At 43.1% G+C, this 15897-nt stretch overlaps 1 protein-coding gene across 1 annotated transcript in view; it reads left to right on the top strand.

The window, feature by feature from the left end:
- The window catches only part of LOC144768722 (uncharacterized), a 47110-nt gene that overhangs the window by 917 nt on the left and 30296 nt on the right, over window positions 1-15897 (top strand). The window lies entirely within an intron of this gene.

Raw genomic sequence — 15897 nt, forward strand, 5'->3', positions numbered from 1 at the left:
CTGGTGTGGTTCACTATATTGGCACTGTTCGTTCTGTCAACTACTAAACTGCTGATATCACACTGTGAACACAAGGTGATATTGAGACTCTTACACTGCATGGGTTTCAAGTCTATGCGCGGAGGATCTGAATGATTTTAAGTCTTTACATGATTTGCAGCCTCACCAGGCATTACAGGTGATCTCAGGATCCTTTGTGTTTCGAATGGGCAGGCATTGCCAGCCTCAAGGACCCACTGACACTCCTTCACCCGCCCCCTCCCAAGGATGCTCTGCTCTGTCAGTGATGGGCTCAAATCCACGCCTAATCCCGGCCCGCTTCTCCCAAGGCCACTCCTCTCACCCGTAGGCTCGATAGTGAACATTATTTTCGAGGTTGAGAGGTTTGTATTGTGCTTGTTCTGCACTCCATTTTACCTGCGGGTTGTTGCTGGGGTAATTTTAAGAGCAAAAACCAAATGAGAGCTAGTTGTGTTTAATTTACTTGTGCTTAATTTGCACAAGTTTAAATATTGGTGTAACATTGTTTGCACCGTTTTTCAGCTTTGTACCAGTATCTAAATAATAACATAGGAGATGAAGTGTACAGTGCAGTGGTCAGGCTGACCTGTTTGAAGAGCATTTGCAGTGCGTAAATGTAGAATTTCAAATCATGGTAGCTTATATATTGTTGAAATGGGGAATATTTGTAACAGCAACCCATGTGCACTAGTAAGGACACTTTTGTTCTCATTGAGGGCATATATATGCCCAAGAAAGAGATATTAATCTGACAAAAATAAATAGGATATATTTTGAAGAAAAAAAATATATATACACTCTCTCTCTCTCTCTTATGTTAAAGCAGGTCTACAAATGTAGCCACTTCTACAGTACCATACACATACCTGACTACTTGTTCAACCCTTTAACTTCATCCCATAATGTAATATCAGGTGATAAGTCGGGGTAGATGCTATATGAAGACTAAGTTGAAGGCTTCAGCAAAACGAGAACTGCATCAGAATCCTAGATTTCCGACTTTACAGAATTGTGTCCTTTGATTTTCTCCCTTATTGGGAGAGGAAATAGTTTGTTAGTGAAACAGTGGGCTCAAGACACAAGAACATTTAAACAAGCATTTGCAATGCAATCGGTCTCGCCTTTGGGACCTTATATGTATTTAGCGGTCAGTGGCGGCTGGTGACATTTAAAAGTAGTGGGGCGTAAAAGTTCGTGGTGAGTAGGTGGTGCTGAGCAGAGCGAGTGAAGCGGGCCGTCTTTTTAAAAGAGATGACATATGGTGCATTTTCATTTTTTGAGCATATTTGAGAAAAGGCTTTAGGCTTTCCTATTTGCCATATCTTCACATCCTGCCACTCAAGAACATGCACCGGCGACTAATAAACAAACAAGAACACCACCTTCAGCCTTTCTTTAAACTGCACAGATTCCACACACCAGGGCATGTATGTTTTAATGGCTTGAAGCATGTTATTGCTTGCATTCCAAAGCACGCCGGCTTGTAGGCCTCTAGCTACTTGTAAGGCCAGAAAGACACAGCAAGCACACAAATGCTTCCTGTGGTAAATCACGTGCGGGGCACATTACTGAAGCCAGTGGCATCTCGTACAAAGCCGGCACATTTAAAACATAAAAAACGGTTAGACTATTGTGACTATCTCGCCTAGTGCCCTGGCAATGGCCTCATTCTTCAGTCAGTCGGTGGCATTGCTCGCAAATGCTGAAGCTGTTTCAGCGTGCCCTTATACCAGTAGCCAGAAATTGAGTCATTCTGTGTCATTGTGCTTTGTGTTGCACCATTGCTCACTGTTTGTAGACATTTCCAAAGGGGTAGATCCCCGTCTACCTTGTAAAGTGAACTACGAGACGACACTTGTGAGAAATTGACGAAGATAGCAGAGCACAGGTGCACGTAGTTGTAGAATATAATAGAAGTGTTCTCTCACCCAAGCCTCCCTTCTGCTAAGACTACTGCAAGACAAGGTTAATTTTAAAATGAATTTAAATATAAAAAACTTACCTTGGCTTCCCGACTCGAGTCCCGAGACTGCTCCCGCCGTCCTGGATTTTGAATGCCGCCTCTTTCGTCACTGAAGGCTGCAGGCAGCCTCCCTCCCCTCCATGGCAGCCGGCGCTGATTGGTTCGGCTGGCTGCCCTAAGCACGTCATTTCTTCTAGTCTGCATCCTGCAGAACGGAGAATGGGAGGTGGCTTGGGGGGAGCGGCTTGCCCACTGTTGCTAATACTGTCTGTTTGGACAGCCTCTCAGGCTGTCCAAACAGTCAGTATTAATAAAAGTGGGCAAGCCACTCCCCCAAGCCACTCCCCCCTGCCCTGAGGCTCGAGTTAGTAACCAGGAAGAAGTTTTAAGCTGCTGACTGCTTTCTCGCCGTGCGAGAAGGGCAGCCAGAAACAAATGGTAGTTATAAATAAATAACTACCATTTGTTTCTGCCTTCTTCTCGCACGGCGAGAAAGCAGGGGGGGCGGCGCCCAAACGCCCCCATGTAGAAACCGCCACTGTTAGCGGTGCAGCACATTAGCCTGGGTACTGAATCATCTACTTTCTTTAACATGTATTGAAAGTAAGTACCAAACTGCGAGACACGCTACTTATGGAAACACATTGAGAGAAATATTGCCTTTCAGCAGGAAATGATATAGTCCAATGCTCTGTTTTTAATATAAATCAGAGCCTTTGGTGGTCATATCACTGAAAATGCAAGATTTAAAACAAATATTGTCTGCTGGTGCTTGTGGAAGACAATTTGTATGGACTGCAATCTAGAGCATGCTAAAGTGATTCTGGTATTTTACTGACCTCTGCTCCTCTACTGGTCGTTTTCTATCAAGACAGTTAAATAGAGGTAGTTGAACAGAAAATAAAGTCCCTAAGCGGAAGCAGACATGTCCTAGGGCTGATCTCCAGAGCCCACAAAGTACATACACCTATAAAAGGAGGTCTAGAATGCCCGACCTAAAAAAGGAAGCATTAGGACTCATTGCAGTGGTCCTGCTTTGCCAGATCTAATGTATGTTATTGACTGAGACATTTTCATTTTATATGATAGTAACAAGCAGGGAAATATTTATTTACGTCTCTGCACATGCCCTACACTGGTTACCAGTTGAAAACAGATTTTTTTTTAAATGTGCTGCTAAACTCGTAATGCTCTATATGGAAATGGAACAACCTATCTTTTATCAAATCTCACTCGCTACTTCCCTCCAAGTCTTTTAAGATCCTCCGACAAAGCATTGCTCAGGGACCCTAGGGTCAGAAAGTCTCGGTCAGGTGGCAGGTTGTTCTCTTTCTTAGCTCCATCCTATTGAACTAACCTGCCTCTTCGACTGTGAATCTGTGAGTGAGTATCATCAGCAATTTTGAAACTGCTGTCTCCTGGCTTCCATGCTGAGATACTCCTCCTGGGTGATATGTGCACATAACGAATTTAATAACATAACATTTAATAACACATTTTGTAGCAAAAATATGGCATCATAGCCATGTACTAATTATTGTGGGTTTATCGCTCTATGAACATACTTTGCGTGGGAGTATTTTTAGCCCACACTTGTGACAGTGTATCACTGCAGCAAATTTAAGATGGAGAAATTGGGTTTTAATTTTTAAGACCGTTTTGGGCTGATTTTAACATCTATACGAATTCCAGTAATTAGTACGAGGCATCCCACACAGAGTTGACTGTTTCTCACTCCCATGAAATTTGCCACACTTCTTGCCATTTTAGCTATCCCTCTGCTAGCCTATAAGGCACGTGTCCAATGATAGATAATCTTTCAACAACGATACATAAGGGATACTTTCTGTTACAGCTTCACACACATCCATTTCAGCAGCATTTCCTGGCCAATCATAAGTCAAGTGTTCCTGGTACGTATGATGTCACTCACTTTAGAGCACAAGGCCTGGATAAACCTCATAAAGTGTGTAACACTGCACATCTTCAGACCTTCATACTGACGGCTGTAATTATGAAAGGGATCCGCATCCATGCCAGTATCGATAAACCCACAGTGAGCGAGGACAGTAAGTATGAACTTGGTCTTTGGTGACAGAAGGAACAAATTAGCTCCTCTTAGTCTTTGCGACTTAAGACAAGTTCAGACCTAAAAGTAAACAACTAAAAAAAATGGGAAAAACACCCTTGTGGATATTTTGAATTTGTTAGCAAAGTGTTTCATCTAACTACCATTTTCTTATGAAATCCTCTAATTTTGACCAGTTGCACTGCCATAAAAGATATTCTTATAGTGCCTGACTTATGCCATTGTAGATGGTCCACACAGTGTTGGGGATAACATCACTTCAAGAGGCGCTATAGTACCACTTTCACATCAGTTGACGTGTTGTGGGTAACTTGATAGAGATGTGCTGCTGGTGTACCATATGAGGTGGATTTCTTCCTGAAATCTAAACAAGTCCATTTTCTGGGATAGATAGTAGGGTAGAGTTATGATGGAGCTTTCCTTAAAAAATACCGATATACTCTCCTGGAACCACTTATCTTACTCAGCTGTACTCACCTTGCAGGAAAAGGAGGGCATGTCACCAAACCCAAGACTGTCATAGTGCATATCACAGACGATTAAGAAGAAATCTCTGCAGTACTGCCAAGAGGGATACAAGGAGTGGTCTATTTGGGGGTTAGTAATGACCCCCATCCCAAACCGCTCTTTCCACTGGTTTTTATTTTAATAAAGAAATAAAAAGCATCCTCTTTTGAACCACTCAATATCTAATCCTAACAATTATACAATTTGTAATCTTCATTAAACACAACTACGATTTTGAGATCCATGAGGTTTTAACTTCGTGTTCACACTTAAATTGAAATGTTATTTTAGATAGATAAGAAACATATTGAGGTCTCAACACCACGAAGCCCACAAGAATGACATTTCAGGGATTGGGGTAATCACATAATATTTAACATTCACATATGTTCAATTCAGTTGAAGTCAATTTGGGAAGATGAGACAAATTAGCCTTGGTAAGTGAGATTATTTTGGAAAGTGTGATGGAGTTTTTAGAGCAGATAAATGTGGTATGTTATGGCAATTTACGTTTTCAGCGCTACAGTTCAGTCACTGAGTTGTGCAGCATAATATGATTTTAGCTAATGAAGTGCTAGGAATTAAATGTTTTCTTAAATAAAGTTATCCTTTATTTTCCGTTGGGAAATTATTCCAGATGGTGCAGCAGTAGTGGGCTGTCATTTCTGGTGCCCGATGAACAGAACCCAAACAGTTCTAGTCTCGAAAAAACTCATTCAAATGTTGGCGGAGATTTGCTCACTTTAGTGTACTTTCATGAGTTTTTTCTGTCCAGAAACATTCCCAGAAGTACACCTGGAAAGGTGTGCCATGTATACGTTTGTGTACTTATGGGAATGTCGTGTGACATTTTATAATGGCTTCAATTCTCCCTGTGCGGAGGTTTCCATACTAGAGAATTTAACACAGAGGCATGGAGCCAGCCCCCTGTGCAAGTCCTTTTTTTTTCCCCCACAGGGAATACATTTTCCCTTACACCCCAACAAGTCTGGAGGTGATCCGATCCCCTTTTCACCCCGGAAGGGAAGTTACTCCAAAAGTTGCCTCTGGCCGACCTCATCCATTTTCATGGTGAAAAGGGCTCATATAGGAGTTTGGTAATGCCTATAAATGTAAGTTTGAAAGTGTACCAAACTTTCAATGTATACCACTCCTTAGGAAACCAACTTCCACCCCTTGAATGGAATTACCTACTGCGAATTTTTCTGTACTCTCGTTGAAAAATCACACTAGTAAAAGCCTTTGTGGATTCCTGAAACATGTAATTTCGTCCATAAATGAAGGTTTATGCCTGATAGAAATTAGCTTTGTGAATAGGACACAAAGTCTAACTGTAATAGGATGCTCCACCAACAACCTGTCTTCAGGCCTAATGAAATATGTTCGATCCATGGACTCTGAACTAGAGCCGTAAATACTGGATGCAGCAGTCTTTGAGATCTTTAAATATAATGCTTTTGAAAGTTCTAACTAATGTCGAAAATCCACTGGCATAATTTACAAAATTGTCAATGGGGCGCAAGTACTCCTTGAAGGTAACAGGGGCCAAAAGTCTGTCTGGTCAAGAGAGATTCTGTTCTCTGATGCCGATTCTGACTAACCCGCTCTGGTTAGCTAGCTGAAATTGGTGGGGTAAGTAAGATGAGCCTAAATGCTACAGGAATTAATACATTGCGCACAATATACTTTTAAAAAATACGTTAGTTGGTACTCCTATGGTGCAACACTATACAAAGGTCAGCGGAGTACTGTACATATTGATTGGAAGAAAGATTCTCAACAGTGTGGTGTTTCTCTTCAATTGTTATTCATTGTCCAGGCTTAAGGTTTTTCTGTTGATGGAGAACTGAATTTTCATTGAAGAGATGGGGGTTCCTCTCATTTCTGATGAGAAAGGGATGATGGTATGAGTCAGATATGTGCATGGATGTTATTCCAGCTTCTAGGTGCGTACGTTTTCTGGTCTTCTCCTTATTGCACTCCTTGGTTTCCAGTCAGGAGATATCAAGGTTGCTTATGTTGCGTTGCTACTGTAGATATATATTTTTTCTTCCAGATTGGGTGACTAATGAGATGTTGCTGCCTTGCAGGGAATGAAACAAGCCTTTAAAGTGATGCAGACTGGGAGGGGGAGCCAGTGAAGTTTTTCCAAACTCAGGAAGTCATTCGGTCTAACTTTGTATTACCTTGTTGAGTCTTACTCCTGCAAGTGTGATATCTTCAGTGCGGTTAGGCAAGAGTTCACAATGCTAGCAAGCAGGGCATTACCACAGTACCGCTGTGAGTGTACCAGAGTTTGAAGGGCTGTTCCAATGTCTGTTTCATAAATGTATGGTTTTGTTTTTGAAGAGTAGGGATAGGTGTGACAGTCTCACTCTCCTCCCTACACCTTTCTCAGTACTTCTCCTTATTCCATATTTCACAGTATTTCTTACTTTCACCTCAATTAATAGCATATTCTTACTACCAGCTGTATTCTCTACACTTTCCTTTTCACCTCCATTTCACATTTTCCTATACCCATATTTCTTCAATCTCCTTACCGCCATCTCATTCTTACATTATATCTATCCTGCATCCATCTCTCCCAGTTCCCCACTCTACATCTACCATTAATTATCTGACCTTTTTTCCTGGTTTCCTTTCTTAATTTTCTTTCACACATATTCCTGCCTGTTTCTACTTTCACTTTACCCTTTCTCAGTTTCTAACTGGTATCCCCATCAGTGCCCCCCCTTTGTTGTATGGGGTTTCGTCTCACTAATGCATCTTATTTTCTTACAGGCTTATATCATCACATTGACATATTCATAGCAAACCATATCATTTCTGATTTGGAAGTACCTGGAAACATGGCTATTCTCTTCCTAACCCTCACCAATCATGCCACCTGCCTTTTCTGTTCAGAACCTTCTACCAAGAGATCCATTAATTAGGGTGGTGGGCTTTCTAAAATATCAGTAAATACATCTTACCATTCAGCTTAACCTCTTAAATTTAATGGCCTCTCCCTCCTCTGTTTCTCATCTCCACTGGCATAACAATAGAACCTGAGCTCCAGAGGACCCCCTCTGGCACTGTGCACGAACGGTTGGCCTGAGAGCTCTTGCCTGGGTCGGGAGCATGGGGTGGGGGGACCGCACCCCTTAAGTTTTGTTACACCACTGCTCATCTCTATTCTATTTGCCATATCTCCAGCACCCATATGTTTATTTTATTCACTACCTCCTCTAGTTCTCATCCTTTCACCTTTTATCTTGTTTTTCTTTCTCGTTTCTGCCCTACTAACACTGACAGTTGCCCTCTCACTTCTACCTTTCTCTTATTTGCCCCTCTCTTTTTCCTACCAGGCTCTCTCCCCGCCAGTTCCCAGTTTGTTTCTTACATCTACTTCTCTTTAGGAATTTGACTTCTATAACTAACAATCCCTTCTTGTTAATCTTCATCTTCTTAATCTTTTTTCCTCTCTCCCTTCCGCTACCCTATTTCGCTGGTTTTGGCAGAGAGTCATGTTTGGATACAGTAAACCACGCAATTCTTTATACACCCATTGCAGGTTAGGATGTTCTCTCCAGCAGATATATCCCCTCTGTGGAATGATGACATTTCTGGCTTTTGCATCTGTGACAGTGCAAAGAAACTGTAGTTCACTTCTTATTACTCTGTCCCTATAAGTTTAACTTGGTAAGAAATGGTTCTACCAGATGTCATGGAAGCACTGAATCAGAAATCCTGAAATGCTAAATGTTCATGCAAAAATAGCGAACGTGAGTGGTCCAGTTTGCATTTGAAACTCTTATTCATTTGTCAAATGCGACTGAGGACCATGGCATCACTCTTTTAGATTAAGAATAGCATGCTTTTACATTTTTTGTGGCTGCTGACTATTTTCCTAATTAATGGTATGATTATCTGTTAATTTGTTCCATAACTTTTTTGGTATGGCATAAGCCAAATACATTTTGCTGCGTATACACAAAAAGAATGGGCTTTGGGTGAATCCCCTTCAGCCACTGTCTTGTTTAGGGGAGGAACCTTCAGGTATTTTTGTCTAATGGGTCAACCTATTGCATTTTGTGAATGTTTACAGTTTGTACTTGGCAAATACAGGAGTACCTCGCCCATACATTGTCATCTTTTTTTTGTATTTATGTATCAAAAAACCACAGCTATCACGAAAGTTTTGTTGTTGTTGTTTAATAGAACCTATTATTCCACTGTTATTTTCACAGTTCAGTCTATGCCACAATGCACATGGAAATTGATATAGAAATGATGGAATAATTTCCTAGCAAAGTGCTGCATATTGGGGTTAAGGCACAATGCATGTGATAAGTGAAATAGTGAAATATAAACCCACAAAATTGTATTTAAAGAAAAAATGTCTCTACAATTGTGTGTGTTTTTTGCACTTTGTTCACTTTTTCACCTGGAGTTGTTACAAAACTAGTTTCATCACCAAGCTCTGCTTGGAGCTTGGTGTAGTATTACATAGAGCAATGGATTTTGCAATCATACTTGGCTGTTTTAGCATCAGGAAAACCTGTCCTTGCATTTTGGACCAATGTTTTGAAATCTGGGAATATCTCCACCTGGTTTCCCTTTTCCCTGGTGGTCCAGAGTGTAATGTTGCAGTTTTTGTAGTTCATAATACTTACAATGATTAGATGTGCTCATGGACCCAGGGCCTTATTATGAAATCCGGCAAATTTTCTTTATTGGTGTCGGGGGCACCTTTCAAAAGATGCGCTCAGTGCTAACAAAGAGAGTGCACCGTATTACATTGGATGCAATGCCCCACTGGCCTGGGGGCAGGACATTCAAGTGTAATCCAGAGCGGCTTTGAAGCACCTTCTCCTAACTGCACTCGGCAGCCTTCCTGCACGTTCAAGGGTATTAGAGATCACCTTGCAGGCAGGTGCGTTGAGTGACCTCGCCTGCCTGCAAGGGAATGTCTGGGGGTCCATAGGACCCCCTTTCAAACCTCCACAGAGCTGCTATCAGTGTACCTCCTGACAGCTTCTTTGTCTCTGCGCCCGTGTCTATAATAGGGCGCAGTTGCATGGGCAACACCCTCTGGTAATAGCGCTGGCGCTACATGTATTACAGAGAGGGCTGCACAAGCGTCTGCGTCCCTTTCTCCAATACCAAAGCGCCCCGGGGGCATGCAAAGCAGGAGCACATTCCCGTTTCGCCCTCTGGACCCTTACCATAATTTGGCCCCATGTGCAAGTACGAGAGCCACTAACTAATGTATCTGCCCCACAAACAATTGTGGTGGGTCTAGGGCATTAGGAACTTAATAATAGCTTTTCCACAAAGTTTTTCATGTTCTTATCAGAATAGATTCTGAAAAACCGGTATTGCAAATGTATTATATTGTGATCTCACCTCAAGAGCTTCATCTCGTACTTGATAGTGGGCTATGTTTTGGAAGTGCTCCCAGCCGTGTTCACCGGTTCACTCTGTTCCTTATTTTTACCTTGCATGAATTTTACTTGCATACCTAGGTCATCAAATTTGGTAGAAATTCTCTTTTCCTTGTCAAGCATTCCATCTCGACTACCATAAATGTAGGATAGTGCTCATTTAGTAAATCAAGATGGAAAATAGCACAGAGATGTTTGAGATCTGTTATAAGCGCTAAACTACACTGTTAGAGCTCTGTTGAAGTACTATTTCTTTGAGGGAAGGGGTGGGGCTCCTGAAATGGTTGAGTGTCCATTTATGTTACAACTTTATCATTGGTTTATAATTTAGATTCGTATTTAGGCTTGTGCCCCAGTCTGTCTTATACAAGCCATCCAGTGAATAATGTTACAGCACTTGTCAAAACCGCTGCTGACATCAAACGGAGCAACGCTATAGAATATCTGCTGTAGATTGCTTATGATTCAGAACTGGGTAAAGATAACCGTTTTTTTTTTCTACCCCGGATGGCCTCATTAAGCACTCACCTCCACCTGTCTTCAGCACCACCAATCCTTCTGCTAAAAAGACTACCAGTGTCTTCCTAACCTTGCCAGATTGCCTCCCACGGCAGGCGACATAGTACACATAGCTTAAAAGGTGATGAATGGTGACACATGGTGCCAGGGAGATGTGGTTTTCTTGCCAGATTGCCTCCCACGGCAGGGGACATAGTACATATAGCTTAAAGGGTGATGAATGGGGACACATGGTGCCTGGGAGATGTGGTTTGGTTTACTGGTCATGAGCCACACTGGGCTGTTCCACAAGCAGACTCCCACCTGGACCCATTCCAGCCATCAAGCAGATAGGCCTGACAAGCTCAGATATTTGCAAGCAAATGCCCTGGTGGGAAGGGGCAAATGAAAAAAATGGAGTAGGCTTCTGGAAAAGACCAACTGGCAGGCATACCAGGGAGGTCACAAATGAGCAGATACATGCATCAGACAGGAAACCATTTACAACTATGTCATGGGCTAATGTGGCAATGTTGCATGCTTATCCGTCACACCTTGTCAGAGGCTGGGCTTCCGCACAAAGAACACAAATTGTCTCTATGCAATAGTCAAAAAGTCAGTGGCAGAGCAGACTCCAGAGTGCTTTTCTATTTGTAGACCTGTACATTAGTTGTTCTGATGGGTACAATTTTGCAGGATTATTATACCCTAAATGCAAACACCTTGGACTAGGTGATATATATATATTTCTGTCGCCGAGACAGCAATCAATAAGAACGCACTCGCGGTAAGCCTTTCTCTGCTGTTTGTTTCATTAGGGTACAACGCCCAACACGTTTCGATCCAGTGCTCTGAACTTGATCACAGGTCACACTCATCCCTCCCTCACCACTGTTTATTCCCCTTTGAAATGTCATCACTTTCATGTTTTCCCAGCATGTTATGGGAGATGAAGTTCATTTAAATGTAATCAAGGGGATTTGTTACAAAGTGCTTTTGTGCAAACATCCTTTCCCCCATATGTTGCTTTAAAAATGCTCCTTCTTTCTGCAAATAGTGAAAGTTCTTTAAAAGCTTCCTTCATGTTACATATTGTGAGGCCACCGCCCCTTCCCACAAAATACTGTAGGAGGCTCCTAAATCCATACTCCATGGGGTAGACATCAGCTTTTCCGTGGGTGATAAACGCAAACGCCTAGCCCAAATAGTAGACCTAGAAAATCACCAGAGAGCTCTCGAAGCTGAGGTAACATAGGCCTGACGCCCAATACCACATCGCAGCCTCCTTAAAATACAAGAACTGCTACATGAGCATCTCACTAATGAGGCGCATGAGATTTGGTTAGCAACCCAACAAAGAATTTATCAATGGGGAGACAAATCTAGTAAAATGCTTCACTGCTTATGTCAGGCTGCGATGTCTCCTGCCTCAGTGCCGGTACTGCGAAATGCAGACGGGATTTTATGCACTACTACCCGACGCGGTCACTCAGGCGTTTGTAACCTACTACACCTCCCTATATGCTCAGAAAGAATACATATCAAGCACGTTGATAGGAGAATTTCTAAAGGATGTACCTCCCCAAAAGATATCAGATCACATACAGGACCAACTAGACCAGGGTCTCCAACCTTTTCTGTAGTGAGAGCTAATTCTGCTCAAGGAAAGTCCTGCCGAGCTACTAGCATATTTTATCACTGTAAAATGCTGATAATATTTATTAACATTACACTATGAGGACCTCATGCACTGAATTATCATTCAGCGAACAACTTTAAATGTGTTTTAGAATTGCAATATTTTGTCTTTATTAGCATATTCATTTCATTTTTCAAAATACATATTTTTCTATCAAAACCACTTTCCACTTTGAGCAATCAAACTCAATTTTCCAGAAGAAAAACCTTCTCTGAAAAAGCATAATTTTTTCCTTTAAAAATCAAATCTGTTTTCATTGTTAGAAAATACACAGTCCCTAAACATCAGCGTTTCGTTTTCATTGAGTACCGCCATGTACAAATGCCTCTCTGACAAATTCTGGTTCAAATACCCAGGTATTGGAATCATAGGCCATGCTTGCTCACCATAAGACTAAGAATGCCTCTGTTATGCTAATAATGCCCACTATTAAACCAGGGCTAGCACTGTGACACAGCTGGATGCCCATCATATATCAGTTATGGATATTATTATTAGAGAAGTGGTTGCCCCTCTGTTAGAAATGGCTAAAAGCAGGCCAGTCATGCTCTTAATATGTCAGTGAGGGCAGCAAGCATGTAATTACTAGACTTGTATGCCCAAAATAATCAAGGATGAAAATAATATGGCTATGGCACAATTATACCATGAATGGGCACAATTGCGTTAGAGATAATATTCTTATGATTGGGACCAGCATCCATATTTGGCAGACCTTGACACTAGGAGTAGCTTTAAGGAATCAACACTGTTTATTAGGGAAGGACACAATGTCACACACCCACAGAAAAATTAATGTGATGCCTCTAATTTTCTTTGCCCTGGATGCATACTCTCTTCCCTCAGCTCTTTGGTTGATCATGCTCCCAACTAACACATTTTCACTCCAGTTCTTGCAGTCACACACTTTGGTGAGTCAGCACTGGTTACTGCTGCCACTATTCTTTGATGTTACACACAGTGCGACTGATAGAGCAGGGCATATAACATGGCCAATCTCCTTCTTAGGCAGATTTAAAGTGGATAAAGATGGTTCATGTGGCAGACCCATAGGCCAACACCATAGCCTCCACATGCTTCAACACCCTACGCATACTCCGCAAGACCTTGAAATGGATCTCCTCGAATCCAGGAAGACCGTCACTTATGCACTCATCACCAGCAGGCTGAACTACAGGAATGCCCTCTACACCGGAATCAACAAATCTCTGCTCCACAAACTCCTGACCACCGCAGCCAGACTCGTCCTCAGCATCCCACGACAAGACCACGTCACCCAGCACCTACTAGACCTCCACTGGCTCACCTTCGAAAAAAGAGTGACCCTCTAACTGCTCACACACACCTACAAAGGCCTCCACAACACCGGACCCCAATACCTCAACAAAAGAATCTCCTTCTATGCCCCCAAGTGAAACCTCTGCTCTGCTCTGCTGCCTAGGCCTTGGCCGAAATCCCCCGCATTAACAGAGCGCAGATCCTTTTCCTACACCGGGACCAAGACTTGGAACGAACACCCCATCAGCATCAGATGAAGCCCCACGCTGCAAACATTCAGGAAGAGCCTCAAGACCTGGCTTTTTGAATAACCAGAGCTGCCCAAATGCCCCTCCCCCAGTGCCTTGAGACCCTCACAGGTGAGTAGTGCGCGCTATATATACCTGATTGATTTATTGATAGGCCAACACAGTGTGTGTTTGAGTGTTATCAAGAGGCCCTGTCATTGGTTTGGCTGTCTGTAACTCGTACGGGTAATGAAATAAGCAGTGATGCTTCCTTTAATATACACAGAATCCCTGAGATCAACTTGGTTTGACGTCACCTCTGAGAGATACTTTGAGGGTGCTGGTGAGCTACCAGTAGCTCCCGAGCTACTGGTTGGAGACCGTTGAACTAGACACTCCCATAACAGTGGAAGAACTGTTATGGGAGCGTTGCCCTATCAAATATACAGCCTGGCCATGCGCCTGGTCCTAACCGCTTTCCCAGCAAATTCCTACGATGGCACATGACCCAGCTCTGTCCACACCTCCTGGATGCACTCCAAAAGGCTCTGGAGCAGCGCATCTTGCCTCCAGATAGGCGGTACGCTAAGATAGAGGTGTTCCTTAAACCGGGATGCCCCCGGAAGAACCCTCTTCCTACCACCCCATCTTCCTCTTGAATATTGAATCTAAATGAGTGGGCAAGGTCCTTGCTGACCACCTCCGTACGAGTATTCACAAACGTATTCATCCTGACCAGGCTCGCTTCATGCTGCACCGATCTACCCGGCATAATGTCTTGAACTGGGCTAACCCGCAGCCATCCCATTAGCCGACATAGATAAGGCGTTTGACTCCCTAAGCTGGACCTATCTATTTGGGCTCCTTTGATCTCTTAACTTCGGTCCACGTTTCTTGTCTTCTATGCAATTGTTATACATGGAGCTCTCTGTCTTGGTGCGGGTCACTGGATTCCGGTCGGCGCACTTCCCAATACGTCGAGGTACGAGACGGGGCTGCCCCTTGTCTCCATTACTGCTTGCGCTCGCGAAAGACCTTTTAGCAGCATGGGTGCGGCATGCCCATATAATACAAGGGTATGACTGGTCAATGGACAGGTCCAATAGGATTGCGCTATACGCAGATGCTATGTTATTCTTCTTAACAGATCCCGGATTCGCGGGCCCTCGAATTCTCCAGATACTTTGTGTGTTCGGGGAGACCTCCGGCCTTGAAACCAATCCAGCGAAGTCTGTGGTATTCCCAGTTTGTGAAGACCAGGGGCACAGCTCCTGGCCTTCGCAATTGTCTCACACAACCTCTGACTTTAAATACCATGGGGTCTTCGTTTCGCCATGTCCCACGATATACTGGGTGCATAATATTAATCCAGTACTCTCATGTATCCGGGAAGAGGCGAGGGGATGGTCCCCTCTGACACTGCCTCTGTTTGGGCGCTCAGAAAGTTTTAAAATGGTCTCCCTACCACATATTTTATATCAACTACAAAATTTGCCTTACAACATCCCACGTACATGGTTTGCCCAGGTTAATGCACTCCTCAATTGCTTCTTATAGGGAGGAAGCGTGGGCCACGTTGCGCTGAGAACCTGCACACAGTCAACGTACTGTGGCGGGATAGTGGCTGCTGATATATATGCCTACTATAGTGCATCTCACCTGCTGAACCTAAATGAGTGGTGGAATAGCTCAGACACAGACCCAGCGTTTGCTGTGGAGAGATTTGCAATGGTAACTACCCCCTGCTGCATCTTCTCTACAGCCGAAAAAATCTTACAAAGAACACTTATTCTTTATGGGCCTCACACTTGCGAAACGGGATAGTGCCCAAAAGTTGAAGGGTATCTCCCCGCTGTGTACCAGGCGTGTGGCTGTCCACAAAAACACATGAAATTATGGTCTTGCTGGGCAATATACCGGGGTATAGACCTGCCTCTCCTGCCCGCCTTGGACCCTCCTTAAACCAGGCAATAAAATCAAAGTAGACCATACTACTGTAGGATGAGTCACTTCTGTCCCCAACATATGTTAATTTGGACATTTCTTACAGAGGAACATGTTGTAACCTGTGCCAAGTTTAGTTGTTGGCCTGTATACTCACAGGCGATACTGTTGTTTGGATATAATTGGTACCATCTCATATATACTGTATCCGAAATATACGCACTGGGCATTGCCCGTTATGT

This window comes from Lissotriton helveticus, chromosome 7 (assembly GCF_964261635.1).
Source record: "Lissotriton helveticus chromosome 7, aLisHel1.1, whole genome shotgun sequence".
Lineage (NCBI taxonomy): Eukaryota > Metazoa > Chordata > Amphibia > Caudata > Salamandridae > Lissotriton > Lissotriton helveticus.